The sequence below is a fragment of the Eubalaena glacialis genome, chromosome 5 (genome assembly GCF_028564815.1).
Source record: "Eubalaena glacialis isolate mEubGla1 chromosome 5, mEubGla1.1.hap2.+ XY, whole genome shotgun sequence".
NCBI lineage: Eukaryota > Metazoa > Chordata > Mammalia > Artiodactyla > Balaenidae > Eubalaena > Eubalaena glacialis.
This window is the reverse complement of record NC_083720.1, coordinates 39,318,041-39,335,460: the sequence shown is the minus strand read 5'-3', so window position 1 is coordinate 39,335,460 and position 17,420 is coordinate 39,318,041.

Below are 17,420 nucleotides of genomic sequence, written 5' to 3'. Positions count from 1 at the left end.
CTTGACATAGAATTATAGTTGGAAAGTTTTTGCTTTTTTTTTAGTACTTTAAAGTTGGCATTCCACCATCTTCTGCCTTACATTGTTTCTGTTGAGAAAGTAGCCATTATTATTAATGTTCCTCTGTTTTAATGTATCATTTTTTTCCAAAGGCTAATTTTAGGAATTTCTCTTTTCTTAGTTTTTAGCTATTTGACAATGATATACCTTGGTGTTGTTTTATTTGTGTTGATTTGCTTGAGACTCATTAAATTCTATAATGTTTTAACCTTTGAACAAAAGCTGTCAAAGAAACAAGAGATAGAAATAAGCGGGTATGGTAGAGGATGGTGTACCTGGTTATGTTAATTGCTGAGCACCTGAGAAACGATCCAGGCAGTACAATGCTGGGGTCTCTGAAGTGAGCCTTTTGTCTAAAGAGCCGTGTTTTGGCTCTAGGCTCAGAGAAAGCCCTTCCTACCATCATTTCAGTTCTTGGATTTCAGTAAGAATCTCTATTCTTTGAACTACATTGAATAGTCTTAAACCTTACAATGCGAAGAGTTAACATTTGTCTATGATATCTGTTACTGGGGACACAAAGCATGAAGTTTGTTGGCCCTCTCTCTTCCCCTCAGAACATTCCAATCTCTGTTCTGCCCTGGGATCACAGTAACTTCTCCATACTACTTTCTTCCCCTTAGCAATATTTACCTATCTTACCTTCCATCCCCTCATATTCCTGATGGGTAAAAAAAAAAAATCTCTTTTTTTATTCTGTTAATTAATTCTAAAGAAGCTATTAATAACTGGTACTGGTTTATGACGTTTGATCCCAAGCCAGATGGAGCAGAGGCTACCATGTGCCACCTATATCCCCTCCATCCTTACCATTCTAGTCAATCCCATACCATTTCCAAATATCAGCACCCACATACATTTACCTGAGGCTCCCTCACGCCTCCAGTAGCCACTCTGTGCATTGTCATGCACACAATGGTCTTAAAGTGCCATAAGTGTATGTGCCACCCTCTCTCTGGGAGTACACCTCAACAAATGATTGGATGGAACTGGTGTATGAACCCACAGCACCTCCCCCCTTGTCTAGGATGACTCTGAGACGTGCATTCTATTCTGGCACCCAGAGTTTCCTGGAAAAATTAAGCTCCAGTTGCCTCTGTGGTCACTTGCTTAGCACTAATCTCTTTGATATCACATTAGAATTCTTCCCTGTCTCATTTACCTGGAATCAACCCCAAATAAAAACTTGTACTTGAATCTTTGTCTCAGGGTCTGCTTCTAAGAAAACCCAGGTAACATATTCACACGTTAAAAAATTGTCCTCAGTGCCTCAGTCCCAAAGAAGGACTTGCAAATGTCTACATTATTTCCTGGCCATCAGAATAAATGTGTGTGTTTATGCCTAAGACTAAGAAGAGTTCATCTTTTCCCAGCCATCAGCTTGGGTCTAAGTTAACAGCAATTTTTGATTCCCTTGAGGTGACTCTCCACTATCTTTTGGTATGCAGCTCATTGTGAAATGGTCCTGATGCTCCTCACTATTGGGTATGAAGCTTTCGTACCTGGAAGAAATACTCCTTGTGCTTTAGTCCTACTATCATGCCTTCCCGCAGAGCACACTGCAGGGGTAAGGGGTTTTACTCCTGTGTTTCCCATGGATGTGGCCCCTCTACCATGCTGCTCATGGCATAACCATCTGGTTAAGCTACTTTAAAGGCAGGAACAGAAGTGAGCTGCTGGGATGGCTTCTCCCACCTCCCAGGCTAAATATCCTGATTTTTTCCTCCAAACCCATAGTAGAAATTCTTTCCTCTGAGTTAACAGAGCCAGATCAGTTCAGACCGAACCACATGCTGGTCAGTCATAAAAAGTGTTTGATGAATCTTTTGTGTTACTCCTTAGTATTCAAGTCTCAGATGAAAAGTTGTGTTTCTTCTTTTTCTCTCCTTATAAAGAAGAAAACACACCTTGTAAGCCCTGTTTCCCCCAAGAATCTTCTTTTTCTCCTCCCCCCATCCTGGCCTCAGCCATCTCTTTTGTGAATTAGGTCAATTGAGTTAAGTCCTTGGTCCCTTTGTAACAATTTCACTGTACAACAATTAAAGAATTATGTTCACTTAGAATAGAAGGAGACAATAGAAGTTAACATCTTTATTCTAGGGATGAAGGAATCAGTAGAAGATCTCTGAGAGATTTGCCCAAAGTCTAACAGGAAGTTAGAAGGAGGACAGGAAATAGAACCTAAGTTCCTCAAAATCTGTCCAGTGCTCTTGGTGTACAGCAAATAGAATATTGGTATAAATTGGCTTGTAGTCAATGAAATAAAATAAAAAATTTGAGCAGAGAGACTGAAGACGTTATGCATTTATTCAATAAATATTTTGACTGCTTATTGTGTACTATGCACTGTTCTAGATGCAACAGGGAACAAAGTAGAAAAATATCTCCACTTTCATGGAAATTACACTTTGGTCAGTGAGAAAGATAATAAATAAGCCTGGAAATAAATGAAGTACATAGTGCATTAGCTATGTTAAGTGCCACTGTGAAAAATCATGCAGAGAAAGGAAGAAGAGAACCCAAGGAGGGTTAATATGAATTACAGTTTAAGAAGAAAAAGACTTGTTCATGCAGTAACATCTGAGCAAAGGCTGAATAGTTTCATGCTGCTCTTCCTGCATAGAAAGTTCTTCTTTCACTCCTCTCCTGACTAACTTCCACTCATTCTTAGTGACTTTCTCTCAAAGAGAACTTTTGTGATGTATCATCAATCCAGATAAGTCCTATCAGTCCTAGACTGTGTTTTGACCAGTTACACCTATCCTGGTTTGGAACCATATATTTAATTATTTGTTAGTATCCCTGTCTCCCCACTAATCTATCATCTTTATGAGGTTCAAGGATAGTAGTACCTGTCTTTCTGACATTGCATCACCAACACCCATATAGAGATGGGCTCATAATAGGCTTTAAATTTTTGTTTAATACATGAATAGGTGGGTGCATGGATGGATGGAGCAGAAATTAGGAGAAACGTAGAACGGGTATGCTTGATAGTCTCCAAAGACAGTGCTATAAAATCTTTCCCTCCCTATATATGGATGCTGCAACTGACATGAAAGTGGAGTGTACTTTCCATCCCCTATATTCTGCGTGGGCTGCCATGACTTGATTAATCAAAGTAACATGGCAGAAGTGACATTTTGGGACTTCTGAGGCTATGACTTAAAAAGCTTGCAACATCATCTCATGTCTCTTAAAACACTCATTCTGGAGAAGCCGGCCACTATGTTAAACTGACTACGTTAAGCCTCCATGCTGGGAATAAGCTCGAGGTAGGCATGTAGAGAGGCCATGTGGAAGAAGAGAAAGTTGACCAGCCCCAGGTGTTTCAGTCCAGCTGTCAGACTCCAGCCCCAGCTGTCATCTGTTTGTGACCCCATGAGAGAATTCAAGCAAAACAGTTCAAATGACCCCAGTGGTCCACAGGACCATGGAGGATCATAATAAATTGTTGTTTTAAACCACTAAGTTTCGGAACATTTAGTTACATCACAGTGGATAACTGGCACACCTAGGGAAACAGCATATTGAGAAGCTTATCATGTCATTTGAAATACACAACAGCCATACAAAGTAGAAAAGGTAGGTATGAATGAACCCATTTTATAGATAACAAAAGACGAAGATTACAGAGGTTAATTGGCAGCCAGTAAGAGGCATAACCAGGATTAGATTCAGCCCTAGAATCAAAACGAATTCGGGAGATGGAAACAAATGGTTTTGTACCTTCAGAACATCCATAATCTTTTCTCAAATCCTTCTTAACTGACTTGAGCTGAAGCCAAGAATGTATAATCCATGTGGTCTTCACTGAGCTAAATAGGACCACCTTACCCCCTGGCTTACACATGAGCTATAATTTTTTAAAAATTCAAAGTCCTCTGTACCTGTAATAGCAACAGCCTTTGTCCTCCCACTCTTCATAGCGCACGCTCCTGAGAGATATGTCCTCTAACTCTTGGGTCCTTCTAGCTGCTTTTGGACTTGATCCAGTGATTTATAATACCAGGAAACCCAACAGAGCAAAGAGTTCAAAGCTACTTCCTGTTAATTAGCCCAGGCGGTTTTGAGGGTCCCAGCTGTGCAGCTCATTTTCATGTGCAGTATCCCCAATTAGGCCAACTCTGTTTGAAATTTCTGGAGCCACAACTTGGTAATCAGTAGAGAGAGACACCAAGCTAACATAAGGTCAATGTAGACTTTCTTTAGAGGCTTCCCTAAGACAACACTTCAAAATAATTTACCAGGGTAAAAACTATAGTTTGTATTTATTATGAAAATAATTATTTAGTCCTTGAAAGGGGATGTATCAATGTTAAAAACCTAACCATTTCTCTTAATGCTATAAGCTAAAGGAAACACTGTTAAGTTTTTTCTCTGACTTGTCTGACTCCTCTTCTCATATTTTGAAATAAACTCTCCATAGACGACAGGATTTCCTGTCTTTTCCTTTCCTTTTGGTCAAAAGATCCATATTGGATTGCTGACCAGGGAATCCATTTTGCTTTAAGCACCCACAAGGTAGATGCTATTTCTTAAGGAAAGTGGTCTTCTTTCCTGCATAAACCGTATAGGAGACACATTGATCACAGTGTCTTCCATGCCCCTTTGAAAGGCAATTGACCACCCACAGGACCTGAAGAAGTGGGTTTTGGCCAGGGCAGCCAATCCCTAGCCAAACCAATGCCCTGTTTTCTTGCATTTAAGTGGAAAGTCAGGTTGAGCGAATCAAATTCTTTTCCTCTCTGCAATGCAAAGAGAAATTCTGAACAAAAGCAGCCTGAGCAAAGAAGTGGCTGCTCAAAGCCACAGCAGTGAGAGGTTAGAGGGCACATGCTGGATCTTGAGTGAGCCAAAGTGATGAGTAGTCTATGAAACAGAGAAATGAGGGAAAGGCCAGAAAAGCCAGCTGGCAGCAAGAGGAACCTGGGGCACATGTAGAATGCGGGGTCACCCTGAGACGGTGAATGAAACCGTGCAGGTCCCTGGCACAACCTTAGGTCCGGAAGGCTCTGTGGTCTTCTGAATACTGGATAGTCCTGGTCCACGTGCATCAGTACAACTTCCTTTTCACTTAAGCTGCAGTGAGCTCAGGTTCTTTATGAGACTGCTGGCAATGTGCTTTGGAGTGGAAACCGCCCTTGATCCAGCCTTAAAATTCTGTAGGGGAGGCTGCTGCATGACCCAGATGTGATTTCCTAAGGGCTGAGCTTGAGGAATCATGTCCCTCTGAGGCAGCCTGACAAAAGTGCTCCCAAGTGAGGTTGTGTGGTGGAGAGGTAGGTACCTAGCCCAATTCAGTGTTCCCATTTGGAACATATAAAACCTTTGCAAACAAAATTAAGCATGGGCTATTGTCATGCAAAATCCTGAGCCATCTTCCTGGCCTCTCGGAAGTTGGTATGAGTTTCAACCAGAAAAAACACTGACACTCTCATTACTGGGAGGCTTCTGAGGCTTCTGTGTGGTTTGTGGCATATTCCCTCATCCCCGCACCCCACACATACAACCACCACCCCTGAACGCCCTTTTCTGGCTCCTTCCAACCCAGATCCTTCAGAACCTAACATTTCTCCTCCTATGCTCCTCCACAGGCCCATAAACGGGGACTTTTCATTGTTTCATGGTTTCTTTTTATCTGTCAGTTCCTGAGACCAATTCAAATTATTTTTCTTCAACCCAAATCAATAGCAGTCTTGATTTTACCTTACTGTAAAAACAATATATGTTTATTATACATGATCTGAAAAATGCAAAAGAAATGACAGAAGAAACAAAATTTCCAACCCAGAGACAACCAATATTAACATTTTAATCTTATTTTTCTGTCTTATTTTTCTATGAATATATTATTTGTAGATATGCAATCTGATATTTTTAAATTATATATATTCTGATATTTTCTTTTAACATTGTTTCATGAATATTTTAGGCTATCACTAAAAATCTTCAAAAGCATGATTTTAAATTTGCTGAAGAATATCCTATCAGATGAAATGACAGTAATTTACTCAACCATTTCCTGACCATTGTACATTTAGCTCAGTGTTTCAATGACCATAATTCTTCCAGAGAAGTTTGTATTGTCTGGTTGGGTCTCATTATTGTACAGACGGCAGGTGTACCAGATGACATGGGAGGTCAGAGGCCAGAAGGTGTAGGATCTCAGAGTAACCCCAGCAACCATCACATCTGAACCATTTGCTTTGTGCATGACCTCTGGCAAGTAGTTTAATATCCTGAGTTTCAATTTCCTCATTTCTGAAATGAGAATAATAAAAGTAGAGTTGTTGGGAGGATTAAATGAGTTAATATCTGCAGTTGGCTTGTGGTAGTACTGGCACATTAAGTTGTTTTTATTAGTTCAGTACTATTAGGAGGAAATATCCCCATGCCTGATGTGGACTTTCTTGTTGGTGGACCTCTTTGGTTAATCCGTGGCCTCATCCACATTCTCCCCCTCCCCTGATATTCTTCTGGGAAGAGGATGGACCTTCCTTGGTGGGAGTTTGAAAGAAGGAATGGGTATGTGCAGTGTAGTGGGTTGAATAGTGTCCCCCCCAAAAGATATGCCCAAATCCTAATCCCAGAAACCTATGAATGTGATCTTATTTAGCAAAGAGGTTTCTGCCAATCTTGAGATGAGGTTATCCTGGATTTAGAGTTGGTCCTAAATCCAATGACAAGTGTCCTGTAAAAGAAAAGCAGAAGGAGATTTGACAAAGAAACAGAAAATAAGGTGATGTGACATCCCACGTGAGGATGGAAGCAGAGATTAGAAAGATGAGACCACAAACCAAGGAACGTCTGGAGCCACCAGAAGCTGGAAAAGGCAAGGAAGGATTTTCCCCTAGAACCTACAGAGGGAGAGTAACTTTCCTGACACCTTGATTTTGGACTTCTGGCCTCTAGATCTGTGGGAGAAGAGATTTCTGTTGTTTTAGTCACTCACCCTCCCAGTTTGTTACAGCAGCCACAGGATTACTAATACACGTAATATAGTTCCTTTTGTTTGGTGGCAAAGTGCTCACAGGGAGCACATGATTGACCCTGTTTCTCCATGTCACAATCCCTACAGGGGTGACCCCTACACAGGCAGGGCTGGAGCATTTGGCACTGCCTATGCTGGGGTGGATGAATCAGTATAACATGATCAAGGTCGGGAAGCCCACTTGCTGATAGCTTTATGTCACGTCCTTCCATTTCAGCTTTATCAGTATTAAAATAGATTTCTGGATCTCCATATGTTTTACTCCTTCTTTTCTCACTCTTAGTGTTTATAACTCGGAAGGAAGACACTATAAGTTACAATAAACTTTTGTTACTTTCATCTTTAAACTCATTTCTCATATCTGCTGTTAGGGGAAGAGTCATATTCTTTTATGGACGGACCTGGATATGTTTAACTGCTTTCATAGTACTATCATTATACACCACTTCATAGTTTTTCACCTCTTTGTGGATGATTTCAGAAGGTTTCTGCCCTGTCTCAGGCTCCTATGATCTCAGCATTGAGTGTTGGATGCTTGCCTGTGACTTGCTTTTTGAATTTTCTCTCTCTTCACTTCTCAACGCTAACCTAATACTGTGTTAGATTTATTCTTTCAGTTATGAGAAAGTGACCTGTTTTGAGATCCATATCTAGGGAGCCTGAATGGCAGAAACCAAATGAACTCAGGTCTAGGGTAGTATTACCAAAGCACCTCTGCAATCAGAGACTTGAAGCAGTAGTAGGAAAAGTGCTTTTGAGAACTGAACAGTCTTAAAGACAGGGCTGATACCAAAAGGTGTCATCTTTCTCTCCTGTAACTGAGAATGCAAATAAAGTTCCTCCCACATAAGAAGGAAGCAGAGAGCATGTGGGTAATCCCTGGAGGAGGATGGTGCAGGGGAAATGGGGACCCTTCTGCAGGTGGATTTTCACAAACCACATAGAAACTGCACTGCACCAAGGCCATGAGGGCTGAACTTTGAGCACCTGCAGCTCAGAAGTCAGAGAATTCTACAACCCCCTCATCAGTTAAGATACCAGAAATAAAGTAGCCAGTGCTCCCGAGATGGACCAGTGAGGTTGGAGACGATCCAGAAGCAGAACATCGGAAGCCTAGAAAGGAGAGGTTGGTGGTTGTACACATTTGTCAGATCATAAATAAGAGTAGAAAATTTAGAAATGGTTTAATTTATTACATAGGTATGATTTTTCTCAACTAACCCTCTTATATTTATGAAATCATAAACTAAGAACTCTGTCAGGCATAACCAAGACAGGGGTTACCCTACTGAGAATTTTAGCAAAAATTCTAGTGCCTAGATAGGGTAATACGGGAAAATATACTTCTTACTGAATGGCAGATGGAAAAGAAATGAAATGAGAATAAAGCTAATATATAATGCAGATGCCATTGCCCAAGATGCTTTAATGAATGCATTATTATTATTCAATCATAATAACACTTGAAGAAAGCTAGTATGCTCCCTGAGCTACAAATTAGTAATTTAGAATGCATAAAATATAATCAATATGCCCAAGATCATAAAGCTGGCAAATGGCCCTGCCAGGATTCAAATTCAGGACATCTCACCATGAAGCCCTGATTCTTGGCCCTTAACACTGTTCTTCTGGCCCCAGTACTAACACATACATTTGACTTTAGACTGTGTGCAGGTGACATTAATGCTGCTATAGGAGAGTACCACAGACAAGGTGGGTTAAACCGACACCACTTATCATTAAGTACAGAAGAGTTCAGCAGGGCTACACTCTGGAAGCTCTAAGAGAAATATATTTCCTTGACTTTTCCAGCTTCTAAAAGATACTTTAATTCCATGGCTCATGTCCCCTCCCTCCACTTTTCAAAGCCCATCATTCACCTCTGCTTCTATCATCACATCTCTTTTTTCCTGATTTTGATTTGAATTCCCCTTATAAGGACCCTTATGATTACATTGAATCAACCTGGATAATCAACTCGGATAATCCAGGATAATCTCCCCATCACAAGATCCTTAATTTATTTATATCTGCAAAGTTTCTTTCACTCTGTAAGGTAATACACTTGCAGATTCTGGATGTTAGGTCGTGGACATCTTCGGAGAGGTGATTATTCAGCTCCTCACTGATTGATAATGGCAGGCACGTTGCAGATATTCTGCCTTTATTGAGTGCTGGCAGTTTAGAGCCTCTCATAGACAATGAGCACTCAGAGTTTCTTACTGACCCACAGCCCAACTGTATTAAACAGAACCTGTAGTCCTATGATAGCAAAACAAAGTGCTCAGGGAGATAACAGGGAAGTCAATGTAAGTGACAACAAGAGACAGTGGTCTTTGACTGAGGAACTCCTACTTTTAGATGGTCAGAGGCTCTGCCCCAAAGGCTCTGCCTTGGCAGAATCTATACAAACAAGTGTCCACACAGGCTCCCTGGGATGGGATAAGTCTGGAGAAAGCACTTGATCGAGGAGACAGGGATCTCTATCCCAGCAGAAGAGATGAACTTTTTTTGCTTCAGAAATTACATACAAAATCATGTGATCTGTAAAAATGAAAGGGCCAAGGAAGCTAAACTGACTCCAAGTTCTCTTTCTTTCTCTCACTCTTAGATGTGCATCACTCATCAGCTCTGTAAATAACTTAACCATCCTGGGGCTCAGTTTTTTCATCTGCAAAATGGAAATGACAATACCCTAGTGATTATTGCCAGGAGGATTGAATGGAATAAAATTCACACTGCAGAGATTTCACCCTAATGCTCAGCATGTAGCTCCAAATAATGGTTTTCTTCACTGTGGTTCAATATCATATCCAGTCTGCATTATAGACCAGCTGTGGAACCTCTGAATCTGTTTCTAGGAGCTTTGCTTTTCCTCATTGAAGGATAGAATAATAAATTGTTACCTACTAGGGTTACTAAAATCAGATAATTTATGAGACGTCACAATTCAAATGCTGTAGCCCATACTGATGACTTGTGACTCATGGTTTATGTGACAGTCTCCTGGACTGTGTTCTCATCAGAGCTCTACAAAACTGAGACACCCACTCCCCTGTGTAGGCTCCAGGTTATCTTCCTGGAAGTGGATGCTGGTCATCCATGAGTATTCAGCACAATAGCTGTCTGAGTTTGGGTTCACTCAAAAGCAGGCTTGGTATCAAGTAAGCAGGTACAAGTAAAAAAAACATACTAGAGGATTAAAGATTGAACCTGGAGCAGAAAGCAAGGAATAAGGGTTTGTTATCACTTTGGAGAATTCTAGAACAATGAAGACCATGCTTCTCAGAGTTAACCCACTTGAGGGGTTAGTGAGCTGGGGTATTGCTATATAAATTCCTACCATCTTTGAGGACTGTTGGGGAAGTGGGCATGAATTCTCCAGTATTTCTAGACAGCCACGTCATGGGCAAAGTGAACTCAGAATTTGAGAAAAGAAATCAGAGACTCGCAACGGAAAATCCATCAGGGTGATGGGATATGGGAGGGGCAGAGACGGCTTCTGCCATAGGAGTTAGAAATATAAAACTAGAATCAATTAAAGCTAAACTTTTTGGGAAAACATCTATTTAGTTCCTCTGCCAACTTTTTAATCAGGTTGTTTGTTTTTTGTTATCGAGTTGTATGAGTTCTTTACATATTTTGGATACTAACCCCTTATCAGATATATGGTTTGTAAATATTTTCTCCCATTTTTGTAAATATTTTGTAAATATTTTCTATTCATTTTACTGATTTTTTTCTCTTGCTGCGCAGAAGTTTTTAGTTTGAGATAGTCCCACATATTGATTTTTGCTTTTGTTGTTTGTGCTTTTGGTGTCATATCCAACAAGTGTTTTCCAAGACCAATGTCCAAGAGCTTTTTACCTAGGTTTTCTTCTAGAAGTTTTTCAGTTTCAGGTCTTATGTTTTGGCCTTTAATCTACTTCAAGTTATTTTTTGTAAGCGGTATAAGATAGGAGTCCAGTTACATTTTCTTGCATGTGGTTATCCAGTTTTCCCAGCACCATTTATTGAAGAGACTATTCTTTCCCTACTGCATATTCTGTTTCCCTTGTCAGTTATTAGTTGATCGTGTATGTGTGTGTTTATTTCTGGGCTCTCTATTATCGTCCACTGGTCTTTGTGTGTATTTTTATACCAGTACCATTCTGTTTTAATTACTATAATTTTATAGTACAGTATGAGATCAGGAAATGTGATGCTTCCAACTTTATTCTTTTTTCTCAAGATAGCTTTGGCTATTTGGAATCTTTTGTGATTCCATACAAATTTTAGGATTGTTTTTTCTATTTCTGTGAAAAATGCCATTGGGATTATGATACGGATTTTATTGACTCTATAGATGGCTCTGTGTAATATACACATTTTAACAATATTAATTCTTCCAATTCATGAGCATAAAATCTTTCCACTTGTTTGTCTTTCTTCAATTTCTTTCATCAATGTTCTATAGTTTTCAGTGTACTGAACTTTCACTCCTTGGTTAAATTTATTTCTCAGTATTTTACTGTTTTGGTACTATTGTGAGTGGGATTGTTTAACAAATGTCCAACAGACACATGAAAAGATGCTCAATGTCACCAATCATCATGGCAATGCAAATCAAAACCACAGTGCGGTATCACCTCACACTGGTTAGAATGGCTACCATCTAAAAGACAAGAGATAAAAAACACTGGTGATGAAAAAGAGAAAAGGTAAGTCTCCTACACTGTTAGTGGGAATATAAATTGGTGCAGCCACTATGGAAAGCAGAAGGAGGTTCCTCAGAAAATTAAAAATAGAATTACCATATGATCCAGCAATTCAACTTTTGGGTATATATCCAAAGGAAATGAAAACAAGAGATTGAAGAAATATCTACACTCTCCTATTTACTGCAACATTATTCACAATAGCCAAGATATGGAAACAACTTAATTGCCCATCAGTAGATGAATGGGTAAAGAAGATGTGAGATATACATGCATATAATGGAGTATTATTCTGCCATGAGAAAGAAGGAAATCCTTCCATTTACAGCAACCTGGATGGCCTTTGAAAGCATTATGCTAAGTAAAATAAGTCAAACAGAGAAAGACAAATACTGTATGATATCATTTCTACTTGGAATTGAAAAAAACTGAACTCATAGAAACAGAGTAGAATGGTGGCTCCCAGAGGCTGGTAGGTGAGAGAAATGAGGAGATACTGGTCAAAGGGTACAGACTTCCAGTTGGAAGATGAATAAATTCTGATTTAATGCACAGCATAGTGAATATAGTTAACAATACTTTATTATATACTTGGAAGTTGCTAAAAGAGTAAATCTTAAATGTTCTCACCACAAAAAAGAAATGGTAATTATGGGATGTGATAAATATGTTAGCTAACTCTACCATGGTAATCCGATTGCAATATATAACTGTATCTAATAAACATGTTGTACACCTTAAACTTACACAATGTTATATATCAGTTATAACTCAATAAAGCTGGGGAAAAAAACTAGACTCCAAACCTTGTTTCTTCCATATACTATATGAACTAAACTACTCTACTTCCTTTGTTCTAAAAACAATGAATATTATAATAATATGTACCTTTTGGAATTGCTGTAAGGATTAAATAAAATAATAGATTAGTATACTGCTTAGTCCATTTAAATGATAACAGTTATTATTATTAAGCCAGTTTTAGCATGACACAATAGCCTGCACACAGGAGTGCCTAATAAATATTCACTGAATCTAAATTTATATATACCAAAAATCTATTAAGAATACCAAAAATCTATTAAGAATTCCAAAAGACATTATTCTGAATTTTCCTTACTTGTATTTTTCCACCACACTACCCAGAATGACAGAAAATTACAGATGTTATTGAAAATAATTCTTCAAACATGAGGGACACATTTTAGTATTTTAACAGAATGGCTTTGCTTTCCAGTGCTCCATAAAAAATAAACTAATTAGAAGGAAGGAAAATACATAAAAAGAAAAATTTTCTTCAAACAGGACATGAAAAGAAAACTATTCTTCAAATATTTATAGGGTTTTTGTCCCAGAGTCTCCCATGTTTTCATCTCAATTCAATAGCCTGGGGAAGATGAGGAGGGTGCATTGTATAATGTAGTGGGAAAGCGAGACCCTCCAGAGAATTACAAGGTCAAGAGGCTGCATCATGCCCGGAGGGTGTGGTAGGTGTTTTCTGCCTCCTTTTCAGGGTATTACCAGTGGGTGGGGAGGGAAGGGAAGTAACAGAATTTTGAATCTGGAAGACATGGAAGGAACAAAGATTTTGAAAAATGAAGAGGAGACTTTTAATTGTTATCATAGTTCTGTTTCTTTAGGTCTCAAGCCACAGAACTCACGTGTCTAGGGGAAGATACTGGAAGGAATCAGAGGATGAGTTTTAAGTCCCAGACTTGGGAAGGGCTCTCTAGACTTCAGCGCAGGGCTGGGTGGTCTTCTCAACCAGCAGGTTGGTATCAGGAATATGACCCAAATCTGATGTCTCTTTGTTCTCATGTGACATCCCCAGGAGACAGAGCAACTCAGCTGGGGACAGCTGGCTGTGCTCTGCATCAGTCAGCAGTGGTGAGGGACAGAGTCTCCTGGCCCAGAAGTGACCTGGGAGAGAGGCACCCAACCCCCCTGACATTTAGTGCTTGTCTATGCTCTCTCTTCTGCTCTTTACTCTCCTCCTTCCCAAGAGAGCTAGAGTAGGGTGGACTGAGGGTTTCCTTCACTTGAGAAGTGTCTTTGCAGAGAACTGAAAAATGCAGGATAGGACCTCAGAGAGACACAGGTAACAGAGACCTGTGACTTTACTGCAGTCAGGTAAAGGAATGAAACATCGAATGTGTTTTCTAAATAGTCCAAACTAATTCACCTAGAATTGTGAACTTGAGATTCAGGACAGAAGTGAGAGAGAAAAGAGCTAAAATAAATTAAATAATTCAAATACCGTTGGAAACACAGGAGCAAGTTTTCACCTATGTTGTATCATTGAACCCTAATAGCACCCTGATGAGAAGGGGTCAATAGTTCCATTTTATAAAAAAGGAAAGTAATGTTTTAAGTGGACAGAATTTTTATACCAATACACATTTTTTATGCTTCCTGGTTGAAGTGACCTCAGTGAAAGCTCATGCCATTTCCACAAACTTTTATTTATTAATAATTTTAATTGAGTTATAATTTACATACAATGAAGTACAGTCATCTGAGTTGGAAAGTTCAGTGAGTTTGGACAAACATATGTACTCAGATCATCATTATCTCCTACCACATAACAAATTGTTCCCACCACCCAGGTATGTACTTCATGCTCCATCCAAGTTATCCCCCTGGCAGATGCTGTTTTGATTTCTATCATTTCATATGAATAGACAAATACATTGGTTATTCTTTTTGGGCCTTGACTCTTTTGCTTAATATATGCTTTTGATATGCATCCATGTTATTATATGGATCAACTATTCCTCTTTTATGGGTGAGTAGTATTCAGTGTAAGATTATACCATCTTTTTTTCCTCTTAATTTGTTCACCTAATAAAGGACATTTGAGTTTTTCCAGTTTGGGGTTACTAAGAATAAAGTTGCTATGAACCTTTATGTCTACACAGGAATTTTTGTGGACATATGTAGCCAGTACTCTTGGATAAATATCTAGAAGTGGACTTGCTGGATCATAAGGTACATGTATACTTCATATTATAAAAAATTTCCAGCTATATTTTCCATAAGTGATTATATTTTACATTCCCGCCAACAGTGCGAAAGAGTTCAGGTTATTTCACTGTCTGGCTAATATTGGGTATTTTTCATTTAAAAATTTTAGCCACTTTAGTGAATGTGACATAGTATCTCATTTGGGTTTTAACTTGCATCCCCTTATGACAAATGATGTGGAACACATTTTCGTGTGCTTTCTTGCCAAATGTATCTCTTTTGAATGGATTTACTAAATTTGGGTAACATATCTATTATTGAGTTGTATGGGTTCTTTATATATTCTAGATACAAGTTTGTTTTTTTTTTTTCTTAGATGTGTGTATTGTAAACATCCCCCTACCCAGTTTGTGATTTTCTTTTGAACTTTCTTAATGTTATCTTTTAACCCAAATATTTCATTTTAACCAGACTTATATTTTAAATTCAATATATGATTTTTTACAGTTAGGGCTTTTTGTGTCCTAAGAAAAGTTTCCCCAACTCCCAATTTTTATAATTTTAGTTATAGTTTGTGCTCTGATCTTTCTTGAATTTAAATGCCATATTAAATGAGATATAGGTTGAGGTTCATTTACCTTCATTTACTGATAGCTACTTTTTCTATCATTATTTGTTCAAAATTTTATTTTGCCCTTGAATTTTTCTTGGTGCCTTTGTTGGAAATCAGTTTAACATCTACAAGAACATTTCATGAACATCTGTATTGTGTCAGGAGTTTTTGTAAGCACTATCTTTCACCAAAAAAGAAATACTCTCTTTTTACTTGCATTTGAAATTTTTGTCTCTCTTACCAAAACAATACATTCCACCAAGACGTCTAGTTAACTTCTGTCTAGTTACACCTAAATTAAACTTTAGAAATAAAAGAGAAACTTCTAAAACTTCTAAATGCTTCTAAGAAGAAAAACAAAAAACAGACTATATTCAAAGGATCAAGAATCAGAAAGACATTAAATTTATAATCAGAAAAATTGGCAGCCATGAGACAGTGAAAAATGTCTTTGAAATTCTGAAAGAAAGATATTTGAACCTTGGATTCTATACCTCAAACATCAAATACAAGTGAAGATAGACTAAAAACATTTTCAAACAGTTTCTTAATATGTTACCTTCTTTCCACTTTCTCATAGGAAGCTACTGAAGGATTTTCCCATAAAAATAAGGAACCAAAACAAAATATGGAAGGCATGAGATCCACAACACAGGATACAAATAATAGACAATGAAACTCCCAGGAAAATTGCTAAAGGAAATTGCTAGATCTCATCTGTACAACTGACCCAGAAATAAATCAGCACAGATAAGAACAGGTCAGAAATTTCAAGGCTGCACAAAACCCAGTATATTTCAATGCATAAAAGTTTGTATAGTTGAGAGAAATGTGGGGAACACTTTAGCAATGAGAGCATAGATGATTACAAACAAACAAGACATAATATTGCACAGGGAAAAATAAAAATCATCATAGCTTGCTAAATGGTCCAGTGATCAATATATTTATGTGGTCATGATAATTTAAATTCTCAATAATGATCTAAACCAAATTATGAGATATTTACCATAGGTAGAAGAAAAATTGGAAAATGAGCTGATGATTGATGCAAGGGAAGAAGATGTAAAAGAAAGAAAAATCCTCATTTTCTGTACTAAGAACACATTACATAAAGCTTAAACAGTATAAAAGCAATAAGTAGACATTGAATTTTGTTATATAAATATGGAGATAAAAGACAGAAGTGGCTATTTTTGGTGAGAATAGAAGACGTTGAAGGGCATTTAAGGACAGTCTTTTCCATAAGTGTACTTGTAGAATGGTTTTACTTTTTATGTTAAAATCATGCATAACTAATACAAATCTTTAAAAAGAAAAACTTTTTTTAAGAAAGTGTCCTAAACTTAAGAATCTGGAGGGGCCTGAGATTACATGGAGACAGTTCCATAAACTAGCAGTGTTTCTCAAGGTGCCTGTGGATCCCAGTTCCCTTTTCTGTAAAATGAAGATAATTGAGCCCATTTTTTTGCAGTTTAGAAAGAGAAACTGTGAACATCTCACTACTAAAATGGATGCAGAAAGGTCTTTAATAATGTATTTCTCAACGATTATCTGAATTGAAATTATGTGAGTTTATTCTTAAAATGCAGGTCCTATCCATCATCTGTAGATCCTATAACCTGGCCTTTATGCTCAAGGATTTGTACATTTGGTGAAGCCTCAGTTGGTTCTGATGCTCAACAGAGCTTGGGTATTAGATGCACTTGGTTTCATTCCCAGTCTTGCATAGACTAGTAACCTGGAAAATTTCCTTAAATTGCCTTGATCTCTGTTTTCAAACTTTTGGGATAGAGTGAGATGATTTCTCCAGCATATAAAAACTTTAGCACTGGGGCTGCTACTGCAGGGCATTCAATAAATGTGCGTTCTCTCTTCCCTCCATCAATCAGCTTTGTCTCTGATATAAAATTATCTTGGCACATTACTGAATCAGACAGTGAAAATAAAAAACTCCAGACATTGAATTGGATCCAGCTACAGCTGTACAAACTACCAACAGCTGGTTATTGAGCAAATGGTATGTGCCCGGCATTCTGTTAGATGCTGTGAGGAAAATTAGCATTTATGGAAGAGAAATTTACTCCATAAG